This window comes from Rhinopithecus bieti, unplaced genomic scaffold (assembly GCF_001698545.2).
Source record: "Rhinopithecus bieti isolate Rb0 unplaced genomic scaffold, ASM169854v2 scaffold_31734, whole genome shotgun sequence".
Taxonomy (NCBI): domain Eukaryota; kingdom Metazoa; phylum Chordata; class Mammalia; order Primates; family Cercopithecidae; genus Rhinopithecus; species Rhinopithecus bieti.
In genome coordinates this window covers 76,777-83,983 of record NW_016813597.1, presented here as the reverse complement: position 1 = coordinate 83,983, position 7,207 = coordinate 76,777, and the positions used below count along the sequence as shown (strand labels likewise).

General features: G+C 49.0%; 1 pseudogene; it reads right to left on the bottom strand.

The window, feature by feature from the left end:
• Window positions 1-4,021: 4,021 nt before the first annotated feature.
• On the bottom strand, window positions 4,022-5,397 carry LOC108513100 (C-terminal-binding protein 2 pseudogene; annotated as a pseudogene).
• Window positions 5,398-7,207: the final 1,810 nt, after the last annotated feature.

Here is a 7,207-nt window from a genome sequence, read left to right as displayed (position 1 = left end):
AGATGAAGGAGATGGGAGGCTAAGGCTGAAGACACAGGTGAGAACACTCCAGGCACGTAGGGCTGGTCTGGGGTGGGACCTGATTCCCACCCACCAAACCCTGCCCTTTATAGGCAGGTGAGGGACAAAGGACTTGGGGACAACTTCCCTAGGGTCACACTGATGGTCAGGGTTCCCTTAGGGTAGAGGAGAGGCTGGGCCACTGACATGGCTCTGGATGCCTGACCCACGGAGCTCACTGTCTGGCTCAGCTGGCTCTGGGTATCAGGTTGGAGGTAGGAGGGAGCACCCACGCTGCAGATGGGGAGACTAAGGCACATAACTCTTAAGAGTTTTCAGGATGGCAGTGCTCCGTTATAGAGGGGGAGAGCAGCCCAGCCCGGCCACAGGTGAGCAGCTCAGGGGTCTCTGATCCGAGCCCCACAGCCCTGGGTGGCAGTGACATGTGGGATCGGGCAGGTGTGGCTGGGCCAGGCTCTGTGGCAGCCTGGTGCCACTGCTGGTGTGTCTGGAATTGGTGTGTTCTTGGTCTCGCTGACTTCAAGAATGAAGCTGCACACCCTTGTGGTGAGTGTTACAGTTCTTAAAGATGGTGTGTCCAGAGTTTCTTCCTTCAGATATTCAGATGTGTCCGGAGTTTCTTCCTTCTGGTGGGTTCGTGGTTTTGCTGGCTTCAGATGTGAAGGTGCAGACCTTCATGGTGAGTGTTACAGCTCATAAAGGCGGTGTGGACCCAAAGAGTGAGCAGCAGCAAGATTTATTGCAAAGAGTGAAAAAACAAAGCTTCCACAATGTGGAAGTGAACCCTAGCGGGTTGCCGGTGCTGCCTGGGGCAGCCTGCTTTTATTCCCTTATTTGACCCCACCCACATCCTGCTGATTGGTCCATTTTACAGAGAGCTGATTGGTCCGTTTTGACAGAGAGCTGATTGGTCCGTTTTGACAGGGTGCTGATTGGTGCATTTATAAACCTTGAGGTAGAGACAGAGTGCTGATTGGTACATTTACAATCCTTTAGCTAGACACAAAAGTTCTCCAAGTCCCCACCTGACTCAGGAACCCAGCTGGCTTCACCTAGTGGATTCTGCACCAGGGCTGCAGGCAGAGCTGCCCGCCAGTCCCATGCCATGCACCCACACTCCTCTGCCCTTGGGTGACCTATGGGACTGCGTGCTGCAGAGCAGGGGGTGGTGCCCGTCAGGGAGGCTCTGGCGCACGGGAGTCCACCGGTGGGGGGGGGCTTGGGCATGGTGGACTGTGGGTCCCAAGCACTACCCCACTGGGAGGCGGTTGAGGTGGCGAGAATTTGAGCATGCCGTGGGTGGGCTGGCAGTGCTGGGGAACCCAGTGCACCCTCTGCAGATGCTCGCCCAGGTGCTAAGCCCCTCACTGCCTGGGGCAGCAGTGCTGGCCAACCGCTCAGAGTGCGGGCCTGCCCAGCCCTCCCCCACCCCGGAACTTGGGTTGGACCACGAGCGCCACACGCAGCCCCAGTTCCCACCAAGGACTCTCTCTCCACACCTTCTTGCAAGTAGAGGGAGCCAGCTCCAGCTTCCGCCAGCCCAGAGAGGAGCTCCCACAGTGCAGTGGCAGGCTGAAGGGCTCCTCAAGCTCGCTGAGGCTGAGGAGGTGCTGAGACAGAGTGAGGGCTGCTAACACGATTGTCACCTCTCACTGGTGTTTACGGCCATAGCACACTGAATGCACCCAATCTCCTATGATCTTGTAAAGCTAAGCAGGGTCAGGCCTGGTTAGTACTTGGTATGGGATTCCACCTATGAATACCAGATGCTGTAGGCTTTTGGCTTCCTGCTCCCTCCCTCTTTCCCCCTTTTGTTGCTTTGCTTCCCAACTGCCCCTTGACTCTGCTCTCCCTTTTCACCCGCCTGCGCCCCGGCCGCAGCCTGGGACCTCTTCATGGGGGTTTGCCACTGCAGCATTGCCAGGCAGCAGCATCCCACCTCTTCCACCTTGTGGCAGACCCACCAAAATCTGGGCTCCAGCCAGGATGGGGCATACCCGTACCCAACCTCGAAGGGGTGGGTGCAGGTTCCCTGCTGTCCCAGGTGTCTTCCCACTCTTGAAAGACCCAGGCAATTCTATTCACTCATCTGGTCCAAAGCTGGGGGAATGGCCAGGCAGGGACAGCGGGTCCTACAGATGCCAGTCAAGACCTCCACTCCAGGATGCATGGGCTGCTTTCCCTGGGGAAAGGACATTACCTTTGCCAACAATGAGGAAACCTGTCCCTGTGCACCTGGATTACCATTGCTACCAGCTTCATGTAAACTCTAGTCCGGAGGACACAAGAGAGACCCAAGCCTCAGGACCCGTGGGCATGCTGGTGCCATGGCTCCCGCCAGATGGATGGGCACACTTTACAAATCTCGGGGCCCACCACACCAAGAGGACAGGGAGGAGCCAACAAATTAATGACCTTACAAAACGCACCCCCAAAGCAACCAACCAATTCAGGAAAAGACACTTCTCAGGGCTCCATTTGTCCTCCCGCATGGGCGGCCCTGCCACCCTGTTCTGTCCCGGCTCAAGCACCCTCCACCCTATCTTGGCCTTCTCAAAAGGGACCTGTCTACAAGAGCAGAGCACTTTCATTCCAAGTCTCTATTGTTCTTGCTCTCTTTCTTACCCTCTGTTTTTCTCTTCTTCCCCCTCCACCTCATGTTCTGTCTGTGGCCTTCTCTCTGTCTCTCTTCTGCTTTATTAAGCCTGCTTTTGTGACTGTTGATTAAATTTTTAATACAGTTATTGTGTTCTTTAGATTCACAATTTTTGTTGGTTTTTATTGATATCTCATTTTCCTCATGCATCACTTGTTCTAATTTTCTTTCATTGTCTATGTTCTGTTTTTGTTTATTAAGCAGTTTTTTGAAAATTACTTTTTATTGAAAACTGCACTGAACACTAAGTGTCCACTTTTACAATAAACAAATACAATAACCGTAACTCACACTAAGACAAAACATGCTTCTGATAGCCATTATTTTTCTGTTTGAGACAATTTTAAAGTTTTTATTTTTTTGGTCACAAAAATAGGAATATACCTATACAAAAGCTCAAAATAGGGCATTTTTTTTTAAATGAAAAGGCAATGTTTGACAAAAGACCATGAATAGAACATGTACCTAGTTGATACAAATCTAATAGACTTTGTTAAAGTCAGTCACATCTAATACATCTGAAGTGTGCTTGTATAAATTATAATGTGAAGAAAACAGTACTTTATCAGTGTCTAAAAAAGTTGGTTTGGTCGTAGACAATCTGACAAGTTATCATTAAAAGTGTTTCCTGCGACATAAGGAAATGCAACATTATTCTTTTTGAACCCTTTTAGCTGAAGACTTTCCACTCAATAGAATAGCAGAGGATCTGAAACTGAGAAAATAGATTTGAATACAAAGAGCTTGTGAAACTTAATACTTTCTGTTTGTTTGTTTGTTTTGGCATCATTAGAGGGTTTTAGTGAACTTACAACCAACTTACCCACTCAGTATGCAGTTCAGATGTGACAGAGTTTTTCTGCACAGGAGCCTGTACTGTCTTCAATCCTATGAGTGCAGGTGTGTACCACAGGCAAACAGTTTTCTCCCCATTTTGTAGTAATGTGATCTTCCTATTAGCAAAAAGAGGTAACCAGTCCCCGTACATTGAAGGGACTCAAGTCACAAGATAGGGATTTCCTCTTATTTTTTTTTAAATTTAATGTTTGAACTCTCGATGCAACATTCTAGAGTAGGGTGTTCAAGACCTGCTGTGCCCAAAGGACTAATGAAGGAAAAAGCTCTATTTGTTCTTTGCAATTTTATGCACATATGAAAAACTTAACACACAATAACAGCAGTTGGTCATTAATAAGTCACATCCTAGTTTTTCAGCTTTTTGGTAAGCAGATGACATCTTCAGTTTTCTAGCTCTTGTAGATTTAACACTACAACATCAATGATGCGTATATTCAGAATCAGTTACAAAGACCGTCAGATTATTTTTCTTAGTTCATCTATTTTTCACCGTCTCTTGGTCTCAAGTGTATCTGAATGATTACCTTCCAGCGTTCTCTGGTATTTTTCGTTGAGGTGCTCTTGATTGTCCCCGTGTTTTGTTGGTTGGTTGGGAAAGGGAACATGGGAAGGATGTGCCACTGTTGGAAGGTTGTGAGTCACTGAGATGCCTCCAGGGATTACCCCTTCTATGGGTGCAGGAAATCTTCCTGGAGCCATGCCCATGATGCCTGATATCTGTATGTTGCACCATTGAGCTCAGGATGAATTGCTTGCTGGTCTATTAGTGGCCAAGGTGCTGATGTGACAAAGAATTCCTTGTTCACACAGTTTCTTAAGCTTTCTGGGATGCCACCTGTGATGGCTCGGCAGATCTCAGTGGCAGCTGCCTCCCTAATCTCCAGCAATCCTGCTTGCTGTTCCAGGCAGTGTGAGGAGTGCAGATGAGATTTAGTGCATCTTTCAATGGAGCCTGAGCAAAGCTAAAGGGCTCCAACTCGTGCACATCCCTTGTATCCTGCCCTCCTTGATGGCCTATGCTAAGGCTTTCTCCTCCACCAGGCCACCATGGGCTGCATTCACAAGGAATGCTCCCTGCCTCATCTGCTTTATGGTAAAGTCATTGATGAGGTGGTGGTTATGTTTGTTGAGATTGAAGTGCAAGGAGACTCAGTCGCTCTGATGCAGCAAATCCACAGGGTGTAGACCCTCTGCATACCCAGGGACCGCTGGATCCTATCCTGCAAGTAGGGTTCAAAAAATAGAATGCTGAATCCGAAGGCCTTGACTTGAACTGCAACAGCCTTCTCTGTGTGACTGAAGCTGTATGAGGTCCAGTGTCTCCCCATGGAGGTGGGCTACTCCTGAGACCACCTTACAGATCTGCTCCACGTTCTCAACTCGCGTGACTTCCCGCAGTACCTGGTACAGCCACATGTTCCTCTGGTACAGGTTGAGTAGGTCCAGATGGTGGAGTCGGCTGTCTCTTGCACCTCTGCAGACGATATGTTGCACAAAGCAATTCCGAGCTCGCTGGCGGCGTTGATGTCCACGTTGTTGTAACCACTGTCTATCCTCACAATCACTCTCAGGGTCTTGAACTTTTCCAGGTCCTCCCTGGTGAGAGTGATGGTGTGGTACATCATGGCACTCATGGTTTTATTTAGAACCTCCTTGTGGATCTTCTGCATGGACTGTGCATCACAGAAGGCCACGGTGGCCAGGTCCTTCAGAATGGGCATCTTCACAGAGCAGTTGCGGCTGTTCAGGAGTGCCACCAGGGGGCGGGGGTGCAGGGGCTCATTGATAATCTGGGGGCTGATTCCTTCACAAATTCTGTCCAATCGCTTTGTCTTGACTTTGTGCTAATCCACAAAGGCCATACTTTATGGAACTTTTCAACTCTCATATCAAAAGGCCTTTAATAACTTAGGGGAACTCGTAGGAGTCTGCGTGCATGACAGTATGAACCCAATATAAATCTGTCCACAGATTCTATAGTTCACACAATAGGCTATCCGTCTTTTTAAAGGAATACAGCTTCATTGGTTCAAAACCATTTAAGGTGATGAAACCCATTTGCTTGCAACTCAGCCACCATTGCTCAGTCAATCAACGAAACTCACTACGACCCCAGGTCTGGAGTGCCCAGAGTCCACTACTACTGGAGGTGGAGGTGACTCCCCCCTGGTGCAGCCAGGTCCCGTCCCCTGGTCTGAGTGTCAGGGGAAGACTGGGGGCCCACCCCGGTGGTCTCGAGGCTCCTCCCTTGCCTGGGCCCTGCGGACCAGAGGGGCGCTGGCCTCATTAAGCAGTTTTGATAATTATTTTGATTTTTAAAATTATATAATGCAACAACAACAACAACAACAACAACAACAAAACAGAACAAACCTACAAATTTTGACCTTTAAAGGTCAACAGAGATTTTTAAAGGTTGGTATTTGTAGATTTATTTTGTTTTTTTTGTTTTTTTTTTTTTTTCAACTGGGACTTGTTTTCTGCCCTCTCTGTATGCCTTGTAATCTTTTGATGAGATTCAGAAATTTATAAAACAACTGTGTAATGTAGTATGTACAGACTTTCTTACTACAAGATAATACAGCAATCAGTGAGGCTGTTTATTCTGGTGCTTCATTAACAGGGTCTTATATGTGTCTTCTCTGAGCTTGTGTGATTATTTTTAAGGTAAAGGTATTGTTCCCATTATTTTTCAGACACTGTAGTATTTTGCCTCCCCAGTTTATTGTGGTGTTCAATTCTCTGATGCTGTAATTGTTAGACAGGGATCTAGACCTGACATGGCGGCACCACCCAGCATAGCAGGCCCTTTGTTTGAGACTTCCCTTCCTCTTTGAACACACCCGCAGACTTGCATACATCAGAGGTTCCAGCTGGGCAACCACACTCCCCTATGACCTGCAGCTCACCTGCATTCCACAAGTCCGTAAACAGCAGGTTCAGTTAACAGTTTCCAAAGACCCCTTCCTCGACCCTTACTCGACTCCTGCCCTAGTAGTTTCAAGACCCCCCAGGCCCTGTTTGTACAACCAGCTTCCCTACCTCTCGGGCTATAAAAAGCCCCTACCCTCCTCCCTCAGTGTGACTTCCTCGGTCCGCACCTTTGGACTAAGGAACCTCGCCCGTGAGTCCTAATGAAGGCTATTCTCACTGCCATTTGCCTTGTGTCTTCGTTCCTGGTTCGGCTCCAGCCTCAGTTTACCTTTACATTTGGTGCTGAAACCTGGGAGGAGACCCCTCCGCCGGACCCCTGCCGGGTCGGGCAGGCTCTCCTCTCCCCGAGCCAGGACCTTCTTTCTGAGCTGGGAGCCGTTTCACCAAATCCAAGACTCAATCTGATCACTGCTGGGTAAGTTTTCCCCCGTCCTATAGGCCCCCTCTGGGAAGTCCCTGTCCAAAATGCGTGGCCACGTCAGGGGCTCCCTCCAGTCAACTGTGACCTTGGCACTGGGGACAAGGAGACGTCCAACCTCCCCGGAAGCCGCCGTACCCCGCACTCCACGTGGCAGTAGGAGGACGCTGCCATTGCCTCCGGACTGCCCATCTTAGGACCATGGGAACTACCCAGTCCAAACCAGATCAAAAATCCCCTCTGGGGTGCCTCTTGGCGAATCTCCAGACTTTAAGTCTCAGCCAAGACATAAAACAAAAGCAGCTCATTTTCTACTGCAC